Raw genomic sequence first — 22,210 nt, forward strand, 5'->3', positions numbered from 1 at the left:
CAGTTAAATTCCCTTTCGATAATGCTGGCCGGGTTAGCAAATACCCTTTGATAATGGGTATGGCTCAGAAATAGACATGGTATTAAGAAAACGAAAAAGATTGATAATGGAAAGATTTGTGACTTGACACCCGAGTACGCGCAGAAACTCAATCTATCCGATGATTGCTTTTATTGCGTCTTATATAATTTAAAATACGTATTATACTTTATCAAAAATGTTTCCTAGGTAGCTTTGTTGAAATCACGCTTGAAGAAACATCTACATTCTCTTTTTTAATCTCTCCTCTTTTCGTTCCTTTTTTTCCCCTTTTCCAATTGAAGACTTGTGTCGATATAAATTAATGTTGCTGGATTTATATTTCTATCTACTTTGTTTTTCTTAGTTTTGAAGTTAAAACTTTATTTATTTATTTATTGAAGGCCCAGAGAGCTCTTATAATATATAGCTTAAATTATATAAAGTATATAATTATAGCAACAATAATAAAACATATTTCTAAAACCAAAAAAAAAATGCAATTAATTGTAAAAAAAGAAAGAAATTAAGAAAGAATTTAAACGAAATGAAAAATACATTAAAAAGAGGAAAATAGGGTGATGGCCATTCGACGGATAGGGTAGCTGATTTAAATGCAGCACGAAATGTGTAGAGTAAGTGCAATAGCTATGCATAATTATTTGCAGTTTAGTGCATGCGAGCCCGGCACGAATGGTGAGTGTAGTTTTATTGATTAGTTGCCTTTTGGGAATTTCTTACAAAAAGTAAAATAAATTTAAATAATTAAGATAAGTCGTAGTTTCGTGGACTCCATGTCGAGATGTTCAAACGGTTCTATAATAACAAAACATCACTTTTTCTTACCTATTTTCAAATACTCCGAAATATTTTTAGTAAAATATTTTAACTTAACTTTAAAAAAAATAAAGGTTTGTTCGTTATATGAATCGAACTTGAGTGGCCGCTTGATTTTTAACCAATAACTTGAAATATTTCCTACCTTGAGATGCTGGGGAGGGGGCGCTCCAGTGTTGGCAACGGCCCTTTCAGCTTCGTTCTCCACTGTCTCAAGAAGGGACTCTGCTTCACTCAGCCAAGCGAGGATCTTGTCTATAGAGCGGTCGAAGTTGTGCAGCGAATTCATGGCCGATTGGAGAAGCTCTCCTCGGTTGATAATCCTGCGCAAAAAAGGGTGGTTAAAATTTGAGACATGAAAATAACCGAGTCATGGTTCTGCGATAGTAAACGCAATCACTCCACATCTTCGAAAACTATTTCAAAGACGAAGGGTCTTCCCTAAAGGTTTCGCTTTTACTAAAGAAATTATATTTATCTGGCAAACGGATAAACAGTAAAAACAGTTTTTTCTCCAGGTAATCTAGTTTAAAAAATCTTTTACCATTATTGAATTATTATCATCATTATTTTGAAGAATTGCCGAACTCTACCGACGCCATTTTTACAAGTCACAAAAAGGTTCATTTCTTAATCATGCAAATAAAAGCGGTTATTTTCAAGTTATTGACTTTATCAATTTAATCACAGTGAAATTATTGCTAGTACTTATTACATTTCACAATTATATTATAACACATAAATTATATAGGCAACACAATCCCTTTGATGGGAAAGGACAGTACAAAAATATAAGTCCAGTTCATACCCAAAGACTTGGGTTCCTCTGGCAAAATAAATATGATTCACTAACTATTCGAAAAAACCACTGAAATACTAGAGTTCCGCAAAAACGGTGTCGCGAAATCACAAATCAAAGATCCGAGGTTTGCACCACGCCAACTTAATTTCCATTTTTTTACCACAGGTTATCACAGTAAACAAAATGTGAAATCAGTAAACATGGGTAGCAGCTGAAGTCACATTATTACTTTTGAAAAAATATGTTTTTACCAAATTAATTGGTTGAAGTAAAATTCATTAAAAATTAAAATAACATTGATTTGTACGATTTTAGAAACAGGTTAACAAACAATACATTTAATGTGACGCCTTTCATTTTACGAAGACTTTGAAAAAATAATACGGTCTGGTTTTTTGTAAAAAAAATCGCGAACCGGCCGCAGAGCGCGTACCGGCGTCTATCATTTTTGCTCTGGAATAATCTAGAAAATTCGCCAAAATGCGTCTTACTAGTTTGTCCATCAGAAACCAAAATGGCTGAAAATTGACAGATCAATTATAAACATGTATACCAATCAAGAAAAAAAATAGGCTCTTACAATTACGTATTTAAATTCCAAATTAAAATATTCCGTGGATTTTTTATATTTTAACCTTGTATATTATGAGGTAGCCAAAATATTTTGTGTTTATATTTGCACCAACTACACTGTAAACGAACTGCCTATCATACTGGTGGACAAATGTGATAAAACGCAATTCTACAACACATTTTCATTCATATTTTGTGCATTCATTATTTCATTAGGTTATTATTATTTATTGAATTGATATGCCCACTCTAAAAAAAATAAACTTGATTATTCCACGTCTTTCTTGATATTTGCATCTGTCTACATTCATACTTATACAGCTATTACTAGGTATCAACACTTACTTCGCATTAAGGGTAGAATATCGAATGTTGATTTGTTCTGTGAGACGCTTAATCCTTGAAGTGTCATCCTGCTGATAAACAGCGATTAGTCTCTGGGTCAACTGACTGAAGAGTTCAACTTGGTGCTTATACTGATGCAACTCAGCGTGGAATGACTGAAACAAAATACATTTATCATCGCATATTCTTTTAACATAATACCCATTAAAATTATTTTTATTTTATTTTATTGAAATAAACGGCACTTAGTGCCTTTTACATATTAGTTACAAATACAATTAAATATACATACATGTAAGCATAAGTAATACAGAGCATTTAAAACAATATTATTAATTTAGAAAGTCTAAGAAATATAAACTATATAAAAGAATAAAATATTATCAGTTATAGAATTATCGATAAAAAAAAATAATTTGGCATTAGAAATACTTTGAACCAGTTAAAAAAAAACTAAGAAGACAATTTTGACTAACATTAAAAAATATATATATATATATGTATTATTATTGAAAACTAATATTTAGGTAAAAAGTATATGTTTATGTATAAAAATATATAATGATGTAAAAAAAATGATAAAGAGAAATATTTTTTACTTATAAATTAATTAAGAAAAGAAACGAAAAAAGAAAAAAAAACTCTAATAAAGAAGTTTAAAACAAATTTTTAACAAAAGAAACAAATAGTTACCTAGAACTATTACCAATAAAATAAAGAAGAAGAGCCGTTCTATATGTAATAAATTTCATGTGAAATGAGTCACCAATGTTCTGGTACTTATTATGCAGAATCGTGCTCATTAAGTCATTCGATAGTCCATTTATTTGTTTATGGAGGAGGCAGCATTAAAATTTTCATACGGTAGAGATTTCTGCTTTAGAGTTTTTTGCTGTCTCAGAAAAACAGAAATTTTGCCAAAAGCTGGAACTTTTATAAAATATAAAATGCTTTGTCAACTTTCAATGTGAAAAATATCCGAAAAATGCGCTCATGAAATTATTTTGAAGAGTCATATATTAATCAACGATAATTTTATTAGTGACATTCAGTTCATATGTACATTTTCAGTTTTTTTTCAATGGTTTTTTTTATAATTTTAAGAGAATGAATGAATAGGAAATTAAAAAAAATAAATTTAAATCACTCTTTTGAAAACGTTGTTTTTTTTTATGCAGAGTGGAAAATAATAAATATAAAACATGAAAAGTGAATGTATAGGCATAATAATACATGATTTGTTTCAAATTTAATATGCAACGCCATTTTTTTTTTTTTAAATTAAAAAACGATTTTTTTATTTGAAAACATAAATCATGGGCTCCATTAACGTTATTTTAATATTATTAATTATGAATAAGAAAATAAATACGATTTAAAAATCATACATTTTAAATTACCCGAAAACGAGACGTTTTACGCTTTATGGGACGAATGGTACATATTACGCTACCACGCAATACTTGTTCGCAACATTGAATCGCACTCGGCGGGCATGACGTGTGACATCAAAATGACGTGACGCCAACTGTGAGTCGTTTTGCATGTGCTCGTTTATTCCCAATTCGTAAAAATACCCTTCTTATTCTGTTCTCCAGAGGGTTGCTCCTTCTGTCAGGTGGATTTTCAGCTGTCCATCCAACTTTTGGGAGGTCTTCCACAAGAAAGAATCCCGAGTGGACGATTATATGTTGCAATGTAAGGAAGTCTAGTAGTATTCATTTTTAGAACTTAATCGTACTTTGCTGTCTACTCTATTTTATAATTTCCTCAGACTCGCATATCTCTTATATTCTGGTGATCCTCGATCGAGCTCTTAACACTTTGTATCCCAAAGCCGTGTAAACACGTGATTATAAAAACACGCGTTGTGTCCCGGTCCCGTGTTTTCACGTGGTGTACCAGCTGTCTAAAAAGTGTATTTCATTGACATCTAGTGACTTTTATTAGTACTTTTTTACTGCTGGTAAACTATGTAAAAACACGGGACTGGGACACAATGCATGGTTATTATAATCACGTGTTTACACGGCTCCGGGATACAAAGCACAAAAAAAGGCGTGAGACCCTGTATATGTGCGAAAATTGCAATACGCAATGTGGCTCTCCATAAAGGCCAATGTTGGCAAAACTATCATACAAAAATGACTTATTAAATTGTATCAAATAAATATAAGAAGTTTCAATTGATTTAACGTGGTATTTTTATAATTATGAGCGTTTTAAGAAACCCTTCACAAAGCATGAAATTTCACAAAAATGGGCCAGGCACAGGGTAAATTCTATGTGTATTCGGCTGGTACTCAAAGTGTTAAAAGTTTTTCCAGCCAACATCTTCATTGTCTCCATCTCGGAAGTCCTAAATACTGATTAGGTCCTGACGGTGTCTGGTCTTGCTCCAACGACATATGTTATTATTGGTCTTCCGCATGCTTTATAAATTCTCATCTTACTCCCGCAACTCCAATGTTACGGCATCGAAACTCATGAAAAAGATTAAAACCTTATTCATAAGTTAACCTTTAACGCGCAATGATTCATAAATCAGGAAGACTACCAAGTATTCGTATTATCCCCAAATAGAATCTCACAGCGAAAATCAATCGTGGGAAGTATAACTACTATACAAAATGATGCATATTTTCATAATATGGGTATAGTCTGGTCTATTATTTCCAAAACAAATTACATGCGTTGGCTTGGCAAACTTTGAATTAACCTTTGATTAGATCGAGTGCACTTCGCACCATTTTTCCCCTTTCGCCCAGAAGCGGTTAATTAACACCCGGCGGTGAAGTGAAAGGATTTCGATGCGGCAACCGAATATTTGCGGTGGCAGAACTGCCACAAGTTTGGAAATGTAAAGGAAATCGCCAGAATGTAGCGGATTATGTGAGATGTACCTACGTGCGAACCCTTTACGCTAACAGTTAAGGCGCTTACCCACATGACAGCATTATAACATTTATTTATTTATGTATACGCCCAATGGGCATTTTTATGGACACACTTATGCATAGAAAATTATTATAAAAAAAGTAGAAAGACTCAATGGTTTATAGTAGACTTTGTGGGGAGTAGAAGCAGGAGAGAGGTGTTTATAATTGAATTTGATTCAGTGATCGTTTGAAAGAAGACAAATTGTTATCAAAGAAACCAAGACTGGTATGTTTGTTGGCAGACCTAAAAATTCTGGGCATAGGGGGATGAAAACCATAGTTAGTTCTATGGTTATCGGTATAAAAGAGTAAGTTTTTTCTGGGGTTTCTAGATAAGAAATTTAATTTTATTGAGCTCAGTAGTTCAGGCGCATCAAAAGTGACTATAAAATCGGATTTATTTCGACGGTCTTGAAGATAAGATATATTCAAGGTAGTTTCTATGAGATTCATTATTTTATAAGATAATTCAACAAACATACATACTAGAATAAAATTTTAAGGTATTTGTACATACGATTTCACATGCATATATATATTAAATTATAGAATTACACAAAATATTTTATTTTTTTTAAACAGTACTATCTGAACGCGGCCACGCTTTGCTGTGGCTTCGTCTGTTAATAATTATTAGGGGCGTAAATGGCTAATATGTAAAACACGGCTTTATATTGAATATTATTTTTTGTTAAGAGTCATCTATTTAAATTTTTGTAAAAAAAAATTGTGTAAAAAATACGTATGCTTTTAGTTATTAATAATGTTTATCATAGTTAACAAGTACTGAATGACAGCTCTACACAGTGTTGCCATTTTATCAAATTTAGCCAAAGTTACAAAAAAAAATTGTACCAACAATCTATGCATATATATATAAAATTAGGTTCCGTTTGTTTGTGTTTTGTCGATAAATGTATGGTTGCAAGACTATTTTTATTATTTTTCTTTTGTATTAATTTTAATTTAAGAAGTTTAACTTACACTGAAAATATAAAAGGAAAAATAATGAAATCCACTAAACCGCGAAACCGGCTTGTCCGCAGTTTTTTTAAATATTTTTTCTTTACAAAGAAAAAAGTTAAAGAAGTTATGTAAATTCGAAAAGTAATAAAAAACAAAAAAAATAAATAAAACATGACATGACAATATTGTCATATCTATTGTAATGCCCTCATATAAACAACCCTTTAAAGTTAGAAAATATTGTTTAATCATATTCGCGGTCTCGATTTCCAACATGGTATAAATCAAAAAATGAATTTAAAATTGTGTTTTTAAAAAAAATGTTTAATGAAAGTACGAAGTTTGAATAGAATAGGAATGAATTTTAAAAGAAGTGAAAATATTGGTTTGTGAACTATGTAACACACTCGTAAACTTACTCAAGAAATAAATCAATAAATGTAACTGTAATAGTGACAAGAATATTAAACAAGTTTAATAGTTATTTTTTAAAGTTTAGTTAACATACTCTTGCGTACGGGAACGGTGTATGAAATTGAAAAATATGTATGAAAGTGCGCTGAATGCTGATGAAACGCAATTTCTCAGGCGAATGTGTGTCAAAACTTTGCACGATTAGTTCACAAATGTCGAAATTTATACTTTATGTAAGGCTGAGATAGGCATTATCGACAAAATCACGGGAGGAGTTCTGAGTTTGATTGAAAATGAACAGAGAAACAACTGCCAAAAAGATTTACTATGCAAATATAGATCATACAAATATAGTTTGAAGTTTATAAAGGGTTTACAATTTAAATCAACTAAGTATAATTTGGATAATAAATTGATACACTGCCTTTTAAAATTCAAAAGCGTTAAATAAAATATACAGAGTGTTCTTTAAACCCTGTCACATCCGAAACCACGATGATCAGTATGGGAAAGAAGCCATATATATTTAAAAAAATATTTAAAACAAAGGAAATTTTTGAAAATAAAATAATAAAAAAAACAAATGGCTGCTTACGTCTGCAGGGGAGAAGAGAGGGGAGCGCGGCGCAGTATCAGACTCCCCCTCTTCCCTCTCCTCGTTTCACCCCTGCAGAAGTAAGCAACCATTTGTTTTTTTGATATTTTTTTATTTTTATTTTATTCGTTCTAAAAAAATATTTTAATGTGCCAATATGTCTTCTTGCTCATACTGATCATCGTGGTTTCGGGTGTGACAGGGTTTAAAGAACATCCTGTATGTATATCATTTGCCTATTCATTTGCAAACGCATGAATTCTCCTTATTAGCGAATGTGCACTATAGTTCAATGGAGTGGAATCAGTTAATTAATGACGGGCGTTAGACGGCCAACTGTGAAACTTGCGTCGCGGGTTCGATTCCCGCCAGTTGCCAAAAAATTCAAGGAAAGATTTTTTTCTCAATTGGTCTGGGTGTTGTGGCGTATTTCTCATTACCTCCTTTCGTTTCCCCTATATCTTACCTGCTGCCAAGCCTCAAAATAGAAGCTTATCGGGTTATTCCTTTTAAAAAAAACAATCAATCCAGTTCATTTCAACAAAAATTTGGTCTGACTCAAAATATTGTTGCACAGTATATTTTTAAGAGTTCGGAAAATCCGTAAAGTGGGCGTGGGCCTTAAGATATTTCTTTGTGAATTATTAATGGGAAAGCGGGGAAAGAAAATGTAACAGAATTTCAAAAGGAAAACATCAAAGAAGAATAGTGTACAAAAGTTAATACGGACAGCCTGTTTTTATAGAAACATGATCGTACGAATAAAAAAGGATGAAATAAACATTAAGATTGTTTTATGGTTATTATAAAATTTCTGGAAAATCATTTTTGTATACTGTCTACCAATTTTTCATTATTTATTCTGGGTATTTTTTAAAGCGCCATTTTTTGTAAAGATCACCTGAAGGGTGCTGTACATATACATTCCAATACGCAGCCACAGAGCGGAAAAGCGGTTAGGATTCTAATTCCTCGGTCCTAATTATGTTTAATTTTAATGGCATATGGAACCGAGATTACAACGCACCTTACATCTACAGAACGCATGGACGATTTGAATGAAAAATAATCTTTTTCAGATTACAAAATATCCAGCAGCTACTAAACACACGGGGGATTGAAAATCTTGACCCTTTTTATGAAGGCTTGGGTGGGGAGAAAAGTGCCATTTTTTACTTTGGATTAAATAATTAAAAATAAATAAACCTTGCATGAAATATAATTTCTGTGTTAATTTGTTCCATAAAAATGCTTTATAATATTACCGTTATTTTTGAAAATAAAATAATTTATCTGTTTTTTATAGGTTTGTAATATTATAATATCTAAAAAATAATATTATAAAATCTTTAAAGAAAATCATGCTGGCCCAGCCAAAGGTTTAGAATAACTTATTATTTCATTCACCGCTCGTACGCATTTGGCTCAAGCGAACGAAAGAACGAAACGAACTAGAGACATGAAAGACACGAAAGATATGAAGACACAAATGAAACGATGATGCGAAAGATGCGGAGATATGATGGTCTAAATGAGCCGAATGTGCAAAAGATACATTCGTTCAATTGAACTACTTAAAAGATACGGTTGCTTTGGTGATGCAGATTGAGTGATTCGTATCCTCTTGGTGACAGGGTCTTACCCACGTCTATTTGACACTACTAACCCGGTAGCTAGAAAAATAAATTTTTCAGGCAAAAAACAATCTAAACGCTCGTGTGACTAGGACAGACGAGTTGCGACAAAATCAAAACTCGAGCCCCTGCGCTTGGTGTCGTGTCCATGAGATTCAAGAGATTTTAATTTTATTGAACTCTACTGCTATCATTGCCCTTATGGAAGTGCCTGGTCAGTTACTCAAAATCTTGAAGAACCGACAGAGACACAATATAAGAACTTAAACCAACGCAAATGTAGGCAACACCACAGAACCCTTACGATCTCCATTGGTTGCGAGCGCACATTATAATTAATACGTCAATTTTTTCCGCGGCTACATGAATTTTACACACTTGTCCTTGTTATTTTATTTCAAGTTCAATATATATTAGTGAATTCAACATTTTTACTTCTGATTAAATAAACGTTAATCTTTTATTATGTTAGTGGTATATTTAATTCATTAAAACAAGCAACATCAATTTCCCGGGTTATAACCAACTAAAACACATAATAAGGTGATAATTAAATTATTTACACGAGAACTATTACTACAACCGAATTAAGACGAGTGAATTTAGCAAATGATATGGAGGTCTAATGTCATCTATAAATATACGGCTGTATACAACACATCAATCTACAATAATTGTTTTCGTTGTATCTTTTAAAAAACAATTAATACCTTCTGTTCCCTGAGCTGAGTTTCCAAAATGTCCGCCGTATTTGCCGGCGGCGCCATCCTCTCCAGACGAGCTTCCATCCTCTGCAGCCAGAGGTCAGCCTCTTGCCTTTTGGCTTCATACCTCTGGGAGTCAGACAGCATGGCGTCCAGTTGCGTCTTTCTCTGCATCACCTTGCTGTTCGTCTCTTCCCAGTGCTCTCGCAATTTTGTCACTAGAAAACAAACAAAATATTAAGATTACACAGAAAAGGTATTTCAAAATAATTACGTAAAAACATAATTTCGGAGAGGTGGCTTCTATTTTTTTCATTGCATAAGTTATCCGATTTTTTAACAGTTCATATAATTGATCGAAGTAACAAGAAATAGTAAGAAATTTTCCATTTATGTAGGTATAACAATTTCAAGATTATTACTGAAAAGTTGTTATTGATAAGTGCATTGTGGGAATGGAATTCTCATATCTCATATGAAACGATTTGTTATGTTTTTTAAGTAAATTTACACGATATTTTGTGCAAGAAGAAATGTTGTAGATACTCGTACCTTTTTAAATTGGAATAAAATATTCAATTATTAGTTCTAACATAAAAGTTTGGGATCCAAAATTAATATATTTCACAAAGAAAAATAAGCTAATATTTCACAAAACATAACATTTTAGTACAAATGTTTAATATAAAAAAATATTTGTAAGAATAGTCTGAACATAAACCTCTTTTTTTATTCGAAAACAAAAAGTTCTAACTAACAATATACAATCAAATAGGTACGAAGGTTTTCGCGGGCACTGTTTTCAATTTGTTTCTTTTTTGGGTGATATCATGTGTGTTGGATTTGTTCCGATGTTTCGGCTACCATTGCAGGAGCCATCTTCACCGCAAACTCGGTTTACACAGTTTGCACACTGTATCACCCAATAAAGAAACAAATTAATATACAGTCAAGTATATAAGTACCCTTAAAAATAGACCGTTCATTAAAAGCATTACAATTTAAATGGGGAACACTTACCATAAAATATTATGATAAATTATGTACATTATTTTATAATAAAAAGAGAAACCGATTTAGCCACACATGCTTAAAATTTAGTGTAATATTATAGTAATGTAGTTGACATAGAATTGACTTCCGTGTGACGATTATCTCTACAGATTTATGTATTTTTATAATATTATTATTGTATTATAAAATAAAAAACAGAGATGGAGAATATTTAGAAGGACATATGGAAGTCTAGGCGTTAACAGGGCTTGCAACCTGTCATTGGCTGGTTCCAATTGCTATTTTACATACTGTGAAACATTCACCATTTTCCCTATGTTTGGAAATCTATACTTTTTCAATTCTTCCATCTGATGATTTTAGTGAAGTTAATGAGCTGAAACCTTTATTTTTCTAAAGAGATTTATCTGCTCTGAAATTATTTTACATACTAAGCAACGCCTTAAAACAATTTTCCAATTTTTATAATTATATTCTTGACATAAAATGACGTTTATTAAATAAATGTACCCTTTGGATTTTTTTAAGCCAAAAAACACCCCATGGTTTTATTAGTAATTTGCTTATTATAATCTGTATTATCAGAAGATCGATCGTTGGAATTATAATACTGGTTTTTAAAGTTTGCGAAAATCAGAACAAATAATGAAAAAAACTAGATCAATCGTACAGTAGATATGCCTTATAATAAAGATTATAAACGATACAAAAATAACGATATTATGTAGATCAATTCGTTCATAGTTTTTAAAAAATGAATAAAATTGCATATTTCTATTCTTCTGTATATTTCGATGCTTGCAAAAAAAGTTGATTGTACGTATAAATATGTCACCGATTTATAATTAATTTCAACAACGAATATTAGATAAATTTTCGCATATACGGTCTGAAATCGATTTAAGGTAGATATTAAAGAAAATATATATTTGTGACAAAAAGTACCCGTTTAAGCATTTAATTACTAACCATTTTTTTATAAAAAGATAATATTTTGAGTTTGTTGTTATTTTATAAATTGAAATTTAAAATTGTCGGCCTCGTCGTAAAATAGATTCGATTCCCGACATGGTTAATTTGAAATTATTATTTAAAAGGGTATTTTCACACTGGAATATTCCATAGTCCCTGGACTGGTACCTGAAGCGTAAGACTGATCATCTTACCTTCATGTTACAAAAAAATGATCAAGATACGCTGCGATTGGTTTACAAATGCAGTGCCCTACGCACCATTAGGTGCGGAAAGGGAATGATGATGATGATGATAAATTTAAAAGCATTTAAAAAATATGTTCAATTGTATTAAATGCTCAACAATTTTTAAATTAAACGTGTTACACTTAAATGAAATATTCACACAGAAAACATTCCAAAAACAAACGAAAAAAAACAAAACAGAAACCAAAATGTTTGTAGAGTTTTTTCATAATTTAGCGGTTAATTTTATGAACAAATCGTTGTGAATGTAGAACAACGACGAATGTGCTAAAAATGCAATATTGACTTTATATTGCATTTTTCGCACATCCATTTATATTTGGTCTTGAAAAGGTGGTAACAAAGGCTTTATATTCCAGAACTAATTATACATTTTTAAACTTATCAAGTTGTGACATAAAGTGTCATAAAAAAAGCTGGATGTTAAGATGAGAAAAACCACGTGCGTCGTTGTTCTACGATTATGAAAAAATGTCCCGTAAAATTATGCCAACGAAATTAAAATTGCATAAATGATTTATGATCCTTACATCTTAATTTTTATTTTATTTTGATATTATGTAAAAACTCTTTATATAAAATTTTAACATTATTTTGAGGCTTTCTTGAGAGTGGCTAATTCTTCGCCAATGACCATAAATATTTGACATAAATAAAGGAATGTCTTAAATTATTATCTTTAAGTGAGAAAAATAGAGACGCCAATGAACGCATCAAAATCAAAATTTCATCCCATTTAAATGTTGTTTTGTTGTGATAACTATTTAAGTACACATATAAAAGATAAAATAATTCCATCAAAATCAAACATGTTATGTTTTAAGGTGAAATGTAAACACGTTTTAATAAGTACTTAAATTTTCATTGTAACAAATAAAAATATGTATCATGCAGGAAGGGGATGCAGAATTGTATTAATTCGTATGGCAGACAATTGATTTCATGCTTCATTATAATTTTATTATAAACATGGGTACGTGTGTGATGCATTGACCAGAAATCGCAATAAAGCATTTGTCGAAAATTAATTTTCAATTATTTATGTACAATACCGTGTGCAAAATTAGAATGTAAATTCATCAAACCGTTAAATAACAGATTTGATAAAATTTCAACTAATTGAATCCATTTGTTTCGTGCATTATGAATAATTTGTAATTATCAAACATTGTAAAACATTTACACACAAGAATAATTTATTATTACTTAGCTCTCGCTTAACAGAATTTAACTAATTAACTTACAAGTTAAGATTATGCAATTAATTCATGCATAAAATCATAAGCGTATATGTAAATAGCAACAGTGTTTTTATTTTAATTGCATATTGTAGCCCATTAAGTACACATTGAAAAATATTTTAAACATTATTTAATTATAAAAACCTTAATATATTTTATTTGAAAAAATATGACTAATAAGTAGTTCATTATATCCAAAATATTTTTTTTTAAAACAAGGATAATTTAACTACAGTAAAAGTTTTAAAATAATCAATTAAGAAAAGACAGAATACACACTTTTAACAACCGAGAAAAACGGGTTTTGCTATGTTGGAAAAATATAATTTTTAAATATTATTACAAGTGAGATAATGTACTTTATTAACAAAGGGTTTATACAAATAATTCTGATATAATAAAAAAATAACGCCCTTTTAAGAGCATCTTTTTTTCGCAGGTGAAATAACGGAATTAAGTAAAGAGTTTATAATAAGAATTTGTTTTACAAACACGAGATTACCCAAACCATGTCATGTGAGGTGTTCAAAGGAATGTACATATGTATGTTGATATGAGGCAAACAGGGTTGGGTGAAATTCAATCTTAATTTATGTTATTAATAAAAATCGTCAATCGAACTAAAAAATATGTGTCATACCCTCTATATTTTATATGAGGACTTTCGTAAAGAAAATCAGTTCGTGAGGCAAGCGTCTTACGAAGAGAACATAGTCGTCAAAGTAAGATTCCACTCATATTTACATACTTTGTATCACACAAAATATTTAAGCATAATTTCACATGGTATTTTTTACATATCGAAGGAAACCACGTAAAGCGCCAATAACTTCTTAAAATCCAAATTGCCTATTAAAATGTGTAATTTAAATCGCTATCTAAAAATATTATCGACAATATTTATAAGGAATATTTTTGTTATTAACATAAAAAAATTAATAGGTATCTCACCAACACCAATAGGTATCTTAACAGAGATAGAGAACCGCTTTCATCGACATCAACAGATGGAAGCATATAATGCTGAAGTGATCACTACGTAACATAGTGTGCGACTTAAAAAGACCACTCAATCACCCGACCACATATGATTAGCCCGGTAAAATCCTGTGATTTCAATAGTGGTGAATTTTATGTATTGTGCTTTTACTTCGAGGCTGTAGTCTAATGAAAAAAACTTTCAAAATCGATTTATTCAAAAAATAAATAAAAATAAGATGAAAACAATTATTTTCTAAGGAATTTTTAATAAAAAAGTTGACATGAAAGTTTTATGTAATTAAGATATAATTACTTTTTGTCCGGCGGATTACGCCTCTCAAAATTAAGAATAAGTTTGGGTAATTAACATATTACAACAGCGATGAAGAACATTTAAGACAGGGTAATATAGAAGTCTAGGCATCTACAGGGCTTATGACCTGTCAATGGCTGGTTTAAGTGGCCACTTTACACACTGTGTAACATTCACCATTCTGCCCATATTTGAACATCTTTATTCCTTCGATTCTTTCATCTGTTGATGTTTGTAAAGTTAAAGAGCTAAAACCTTTATTTATGCGGATGAGATTCATCTAATTGAATTATTTCACCTACATACTAGGCAACGCCTGAAAATGTTATTTTTTCAATTTCTATACTTCTTCATGTTGAGTTTAGGTATATTGGACTGACATTAAAAGCAATTTGTTGTAGTAACTTCAATTTGTTAAAACGATTCAAATGAAAGAAAGTATTGAAATAAAATATGTTCTAATTATTTAAAGATAATAAATTGAATAAAAAACTAATCGAAGAAAAACATTTTTGGTGTCGAAAAATTTTTATTCGAGAACATTTTAGTTTATATCAAAAAACCATAAAAAAATGTTTTTATCTTATGGTTATTTACTTTCTTTTTTTATGGCGCGATTTTGAAAGAACGTGGTTTTAAAATGGCAAAATCAGATTATTTTCTTTTCTGTATAAGACAACAGTGCTAGTCGATCGTAGGACAATTGGGCAGAAGACTCTGTAAATGTTTTCCCTGATTAATATTCATTTTTTTTTTGCCAAAAAACTTAATTTTACAAACCTGTTGAAATGCCTGTCAAAATGAAAATATTTTTGATTGAATCAACGATTTTTATTAAAACAATTATAATAAAATGTAAGATATTTATATCATGCCAACCCTGGGAGTGATGGAACCTATGTATGTACATAATAAACAATGTTACCGTATTTTCTGTTCCACCTTATAATACAGTGTTACATTACACTTCATCGTGTTAAGTTTCACCAGTGAGGGGGAGTTAGAACGTGTAAAAAGGGGGATAGCGTAAAAGCCTTAAACAAACACCTGACTCCCTTTACATAATTACTTTCTACCTTTCAGACAAGACCTCAAATGTAACAATTGCGGCGAGGTCGCATGTTCGGGAAAGCCGGTTATCGAAGCTGAAAAAGAAATTTAATTAAGCATTTTCACAAGACACCAACGTCACAAATAACGCAAAACCGTTTTTTAACACATTTCAGTCGCTAAAAGACAGATACATTACAAACAATAAAAACATCATTTTAAAGGGAAATCAATTACAACAAAGAGGAAAAATATTTTTGAGAAAGGAATATGGGAGTCTAGTTAATAACAGAGCTTATAACCTGTCACTGGCTGTCATGTATTCTTTATATATTATGTTATATTTTTTTTATTAAACGATATTAGGATTTATCCGTTTATATCCCATTTTTATAGAGTTGTAAATAACTCATATAAGAAAATGGGAGTCGAGTTGTGGTAAAGTGGGGTTTGAACTTCCGAGCTTCGGTCTTTTCTTTCTTTTTCTTTTTTTTTCTTCTTTTATTTTTGCATCACAACAGATCAGGAGACCCAATTACAGTGGTGAACTACATCGCAAAACACAGGCTTGAAAAAAATCACAATTATTTTTTTGTGTTCTCACCGGGAATCGAACCCGGAACCTTTCGTGTGTAAGTCAAGCATCTTGACTTCAACTAGCCACAGGATCACAAGCCGGTTGAAAAATGTAATTTTAATTACTCCCTCGGGATTAAAATCCCGATTTTATACAAACATTTCAACTTACACAAAATATTGCTAATTTAACTGGTATAAAAGGAAATATAAAAACTGAAAAATATTTTCACGCGTTGCCTAGTAGATGAAATAATTCATCACCTCACTCACATAAAAATGTTTTCCGCTCATTTTCATCATATATTTGTCATTTTTCATTGTTTAAATTAACATAAAGTTGCTCGTAAATAATAACAATAGAAAACGAACTGTATAAAAAAGCATTGACAATCAACGAAATACAATTGTAATAAAAATACAATTAAAAAAAATATTTATTGAAAAAATTTACCAAAGTGAAAATAACGTACACATATGTAATGACATAAAAAATAACGCTCCCAATGCAGAGTTGTAAATAATTTTATCATTTTCCTATAAATTGTTTATTGATCGTGTTGTCAGAAAAAAGACGTTTCATTAAACAAAGTGCGATGAAATATTCATAACGTTTTATGTTTTACATATCCAAGAGCCTTGGAAATTAAATATTAAAAAGAAAAATAAATCCACGTCCATCAAAAATATTTTTATTAAATCATTTGGACGTGGAATACGATATTTTTTCATGGATTTTGATTAGTATATCGTAAGCGATTTTCGTTAAAGTAACTCAACAAATAATTATAAAACAGGACATATTGATAAGACTCCCGTTCAAGAACAGATCAATGATCTATAACAAGAAAAAGAAGATGAAGACATATTGATCTCAAAAACAAGCGTAAAAACTTCAAAAGTTTGACTTAACGTGTTGCATTAAAAAAATGTTTAAAGTTAATAAAAATTATGTAAAAATAAAGGTTTCAAATCTTTTCACAAAATTATTACTTTCGCTCGTATAAAAAATATTTTTGGTGAATCATATTTTGTCTGACAGTTTTTTTTCTACAAAAATATTTGATTGCATATTTGATTTTTTGTTCATGTAAGTGCACCGCCCACCGTATTAACTTTTATTTTATATTTTATTTAGTCTTATAACATTTTTATATGTATAAACTTAAATGTTTTTATTTAATATGTAATATAGTTTCTTAACTAACTTTGTATACTTTGTGGAAATCTGTTATTAGTTCTGAGTTTATACACTATATCTGTTTGTTAACTATTAATATGTCTGTAGAACTGTTGATTTCTCAACTAAAATAAAATAAAATAAGAGTGTATAAAAATTATTTACGCACCTTGTAATAAATAATGACACTATAAACAAATGTTGACGGTTTTTCGCGACGGTGTTACTTATTTTTTTTGTACATAATATAACCAAATTATTATTTTTAGTAAGAATTAAGAGTTTTTACTTAAAAACAAGCATATAATTTTAGATAATCGATAAATTTACCTTGCGCAGTATCAGTTTTATTAATCAATTACATTATTTTCTCTTACAAACTAACATGTTTAGTGTCATTAAAAGCGGTTTTATACATTAATATATGTCAAACCGAAGTATTTACATATTTGGGATTAAAATCGTTGCGAAAACCTGTGATAGGAAGTGGCGGTAAAATTAGAAGCTGTAGCGTAGTTAGGAATTCATAGATTTTAGTTGGAATTTGTTTAAAATTCTTAACGCTACTGCAGAGGCACGACAAGAATTTGTTATTAAAACAATTTCATAATAAATGCAAAGTATGCAAGCATCGTGTTTTAAAGCAGGATGATAAAAATGTATCCCCATTAACATCGCTTATTGCCGTACTTAGCAAAACAGGCGCTGGTTTTAACAAAGTTTCACGCAGAATGACTATTTTAACAGCGCTTGTTACTATAAGTATCTTGCCGAAGCAATAAAACTGCACCGGACTCGGGAAATTTAGCTTTCAGACAATCCTGAAAACGGCGCGCTGAAATCACGTGTAACGGCGCCGCGTAACGAACGCCCTAATGGCGAGGCGTCTGTAACGAGAAGCAGTGAGTCATTCCAGCGGAAATAGAGCCTAACTGCATGTAGTGAAAAAGAGAACGAATTTCCTGACACAAGAAAGATAAGTGGTCATTTTACTGTTTGAATTTTAGAGTAAAATGGCTTAATTTTCACAGTGCAATATTAAATGTAGGTTCATTATAGAATATATGGTAGGCAAACGCGCTGACCATTACACCGCGAGGCCAAGAAAAGCTGTCGCATGCGATTTACGACATGGTTGATATTAAATATTTATTTAAAGGGGTGTTTTTACACAAGAATATTTCATAGTCTCTGGACTGGTACCTGAAGCGTAAGACTGTTCATCTTACCTTAATGTAACAAAATGATCAAGATACGTCTGTATAAACTAAACCTTACATGCAATGAGTCACCAACGTCTTGGTACTTATTGCCTAGAGCGTGAAGTCTATTGATACTTGCATTTTTACCATTTGAAGTCGAAGTATTGTTGCCACAGTATTGTTGGTAGGTAGGTAGGTATTAAACCAATAAAAATTAAATGCATACGCAACAATTTGCCGGTTGATGCCGCCCGTCAATTAATAAATGCGTTTGTAGTGTCTAGAGTCGATTATTGTAATAGTATCTATGCAGGTCTACCAATGAACAAAATGACTCGCCTACAATCTGTATTGAATGCCGCAGCGAGACTTATTTTCGGAATCTCTAAGTTCAGTCATATCACTCCACTACTTCGGGAACTACACTGGCTACGTTTTCCACAGAGGGTCGAATACAAACTCTGTTGGCTTATGTATAAGTCACTGCACAACTCTGCTCCGGAATATCTAAGGGAACTATGCATTCCAGATGAACTAACTGACAGGCGTCTCACGCTTAGATCAGCTACGTCTACGGCGAGAGGAAAAGTTATTATACCTCTACGCAAACAGCGCACTAAATTTAGTGAACGCGCATTTGCGGTCGCAGGCCCTATGGCATGGAATGCTCTCCCAGCAGAGGTGCGAGGCTGTGAAAGTGAAGTGATGTTTCGGAAAAAACTTAAAACCCACTTGTTCTCTAAATCATTTGAATAAATCCGTAGCACGTGACAAAAAAATTAATTGTTTTAGTTCAATTATAAATTTAAAAGCTTCAATTAAATTAATTTAACAATAGAATCACCATGTAAAGCGCCCTTGAGGTATTTTATTATGAAAATGGCGCTATATAAGTTATCCATAATAATAATAATAAATATAGTACGTATGATTGTTTATACATAATGTTTCAGGGATCTCTAACGAATTTAATTTATTCTCTCTTTAAAAAAAATATTTATAATTTATATTCATCTGAATAAAGGCGTACATATAAAACAAAGTGTAATACATTAGCCAGAAATATTTACATGATTTTCTGTTTATACTTTGGAAGTGACATATTACAGATATCGAAATGGTCTGCTAATTCATTACCAAGGTTTTGCATTCGATGTATGGGAGTATTGAATCCAGACACTGTACGGCTGTTATATCAATAAAAAAGTGGATGGTTTCTCATTTTTCTGGTTGGAGCACAAAGATTTATCATTGGACAGTCTAAAATATTATTTAAGATTCTGTATAAATTGATCAGATCAAACAGTTTTTTCCTATCTCTCAAGCTTTAATCAATCTAGTAAACAAAGCAATTGAAAATGATTCTAATATTAATTTATTTTAAATTGAACATACGCCCAAAACTTATTTTGTACCCTTTCTATTAATTGTGAATGGATCGAGTAGTTGGGTGCCCAAACCGATAAATCGTATTCCAATTATTAACTCCTTACTTACGCCGTATACAATAGTTTGAGTATGTGTATACTATCAAGTTTTCGGTAATTCTCTTTACCAAACCAAGTATTCTCAGTAAATTAGTTATTTTGTTTATGTGGGATAGGAAACCGAGTTTGGGGTCGAAGATTATACCTGGATCTTCTATTCCTAATACTGATTCTATTTATACTTTGTTAATCGAGTAATTAAAATAAATGATGATGAGAATTAACAATTATAGAAACTGAGTCGGGAATTACTTCAAAGACTTTTGGTTTCATGTTAACAATATTAAAACCTCATTCATTTTTTAAAATCACGTAGATAATAATATCCTAAAATATTTAAGCGTAACGTTTTTCAGCATTTTAAATCCTATCGTAAACCCCAACCTTTTTGAAAGCACGTTTGAAGTTTATAGTAGTCGGCGTCGTAAGTAAAGTCTACTCAATTCGCAGAGACACCCTAAAGTTTTGTCCTGATCATCACGTAGGACCATGGCCCTTGGTTGACAATTAGATTGAATCCACCCAAACTCAGAACTATGTATTTGTTTCGAAATTGGTTAAGATACACTGGTGAAAAATTTAATTTTTCAAATTTATATCTTCATTGCAATTTCACAAACTTTTTATTTCACATGTAACACATTGTTTATTGGGCATAAAATATTTTTATGGTATACATTTCATTATGAATTAAATTTTTTTAATTAAGTTATTTCAAAGGAGAATTTGCTATAGCTATTCGATTCCCTTAAATCGGAAACCGAGAGTAATCCAAGAGATTAGTTTCCATATACAAATATTTATCACCGAAGTTTTTTAATAAAGAAGGAAAGTGTATAAACAACTCCAGGGGTCTTACTATCACAACGCTTAGAACTTTTAATGCGTCTATTGATATCGAGAACGAAATTTAGATTTGTTAAAGAATTCATCACGAAACGTTTTAACGCGCAAATGCTATTGCTTAAATAAATAAAGAATTAACATTAATCGTCCCAACGGAAGGGAAATTGATGAAATTTTAAATGTATACACTGGAACTTTATTTTACACGGAGCGCACTGGAGCAGAATTCACATTTCTCATACAAAATCTAAAAAAATGGAAAACGTGATTCATTAATGGCTTTCTTATGATTTGGGAAGTAAGATACCCACCGCATATAACCGCGAGCAGATATACGAGTGACACTTCATGTTTGTCAGGGCATCGTTCAGTCGAAGACGATTAGTCGTAAAGGTTACTCGTTCGTTATTTCAAGTCAGCGCAAAACCTAGTTTCAAACAGTTCTCTCGTAGTATTAGTGATAGAAATTTCAAATATTAATATGGAACCTTACAAATCAGGTATGTATCGTAATTTTTAAGTAAATTGATTTAAATTTACAGTTGTTTTAAATGTTAAACGATAGAACTAACTTTTCATTAAAATGATACAGTAATATTTTTCAATAAAAAAAACATTAAAAATTTAGTAATGAATCGAGATGAATTGGCAGTTTATTACCATTACTCCAATTAAAAATTTGATTGATATCCTGTTTACATCATTGCACTGTCGGTAACGGAAAAAACATTAGAATATAATTTAAGATCATCAGCAAAAAGCGGAAATTCAGAAAATCTTAGGCATTTACCTATAGCATTTATAAATAAACAAAAAAGTAGCGGCCCTAAATTTGAGTCCTGTGGTACTCCAGACTAAGTTAAAAAATTCTCCGATTTGTATCTCCCGTATGACACAAACTGCTACCTATCACACAAAATACTGCCAAAAAAATAGTAAGGAGTTAGAAAATCCAAGTGTTTCAAATTTGTTGAGTAGAATCAAAAGCTGTAGCGAAATCAAAATATAAAACATCAACGTGTACCCTGTTATCCAAAGCGGTACACAAATAGTCAGTTACTACCATTAAATTAGTAATTGTGGATCTATAATATGTGAAACCATGTTGTTGATTAATAATCAATGGTTCAGTCTTCCTATATACTACTGTTTGGATTATTATTTCAAATAACTTCGCAAGTGAGACAAAATTGTCAACGGTCTGTAATTTGAATCCAGTACACAGTAACAGCGAGGTCCCTAATCAATTGTCAATCGACGATTTTTGAACCCC

At 31.0% G+C, this 22,210-nt stretch overlaps 1 pseudogene across 1 annotated transcript; it reads right to left on the reverse strand.

Annotated features, from left to right (window-relative positions):
• Positions 1-1,000: 1,000 nt before the first annotated feature.
• Positions 1,001-15,736, reverse strand: LOC148271996 (dystrophin pseudogene; annotated as a pseudogene). Its single transcript, XR_015824967.1, has 4 exons — positions 15,673-15,736; positions 9,834-10,045; positions 2,576-2,730; positions 1,001-1,178 (listed from the first exon to the last, which is right to left on the reverse strand). The product of XR_015824967.1 is annotated as a dystrophin pseudogene (transcript).
• Positions 15,737-22,210: the final 6,474 nt, after the last annotated feature.

This window comes from Micrasema longulum, unplaced genomic scaffold (genome assembly GCF_059751315.1).
Source record: "Micrasema longulum isolate JH-2025_06_02 unplaced genomic scaffold, ASM5975131v1 h1tg002538l, whole genome shotgun sequence".
NCBI classification, from domain to species: Eukaryota; Metazoa; Arthropoda; class Insecta; order Trichoptera; family Brachycentridae; genus Micrasema; species Micrasema longulum.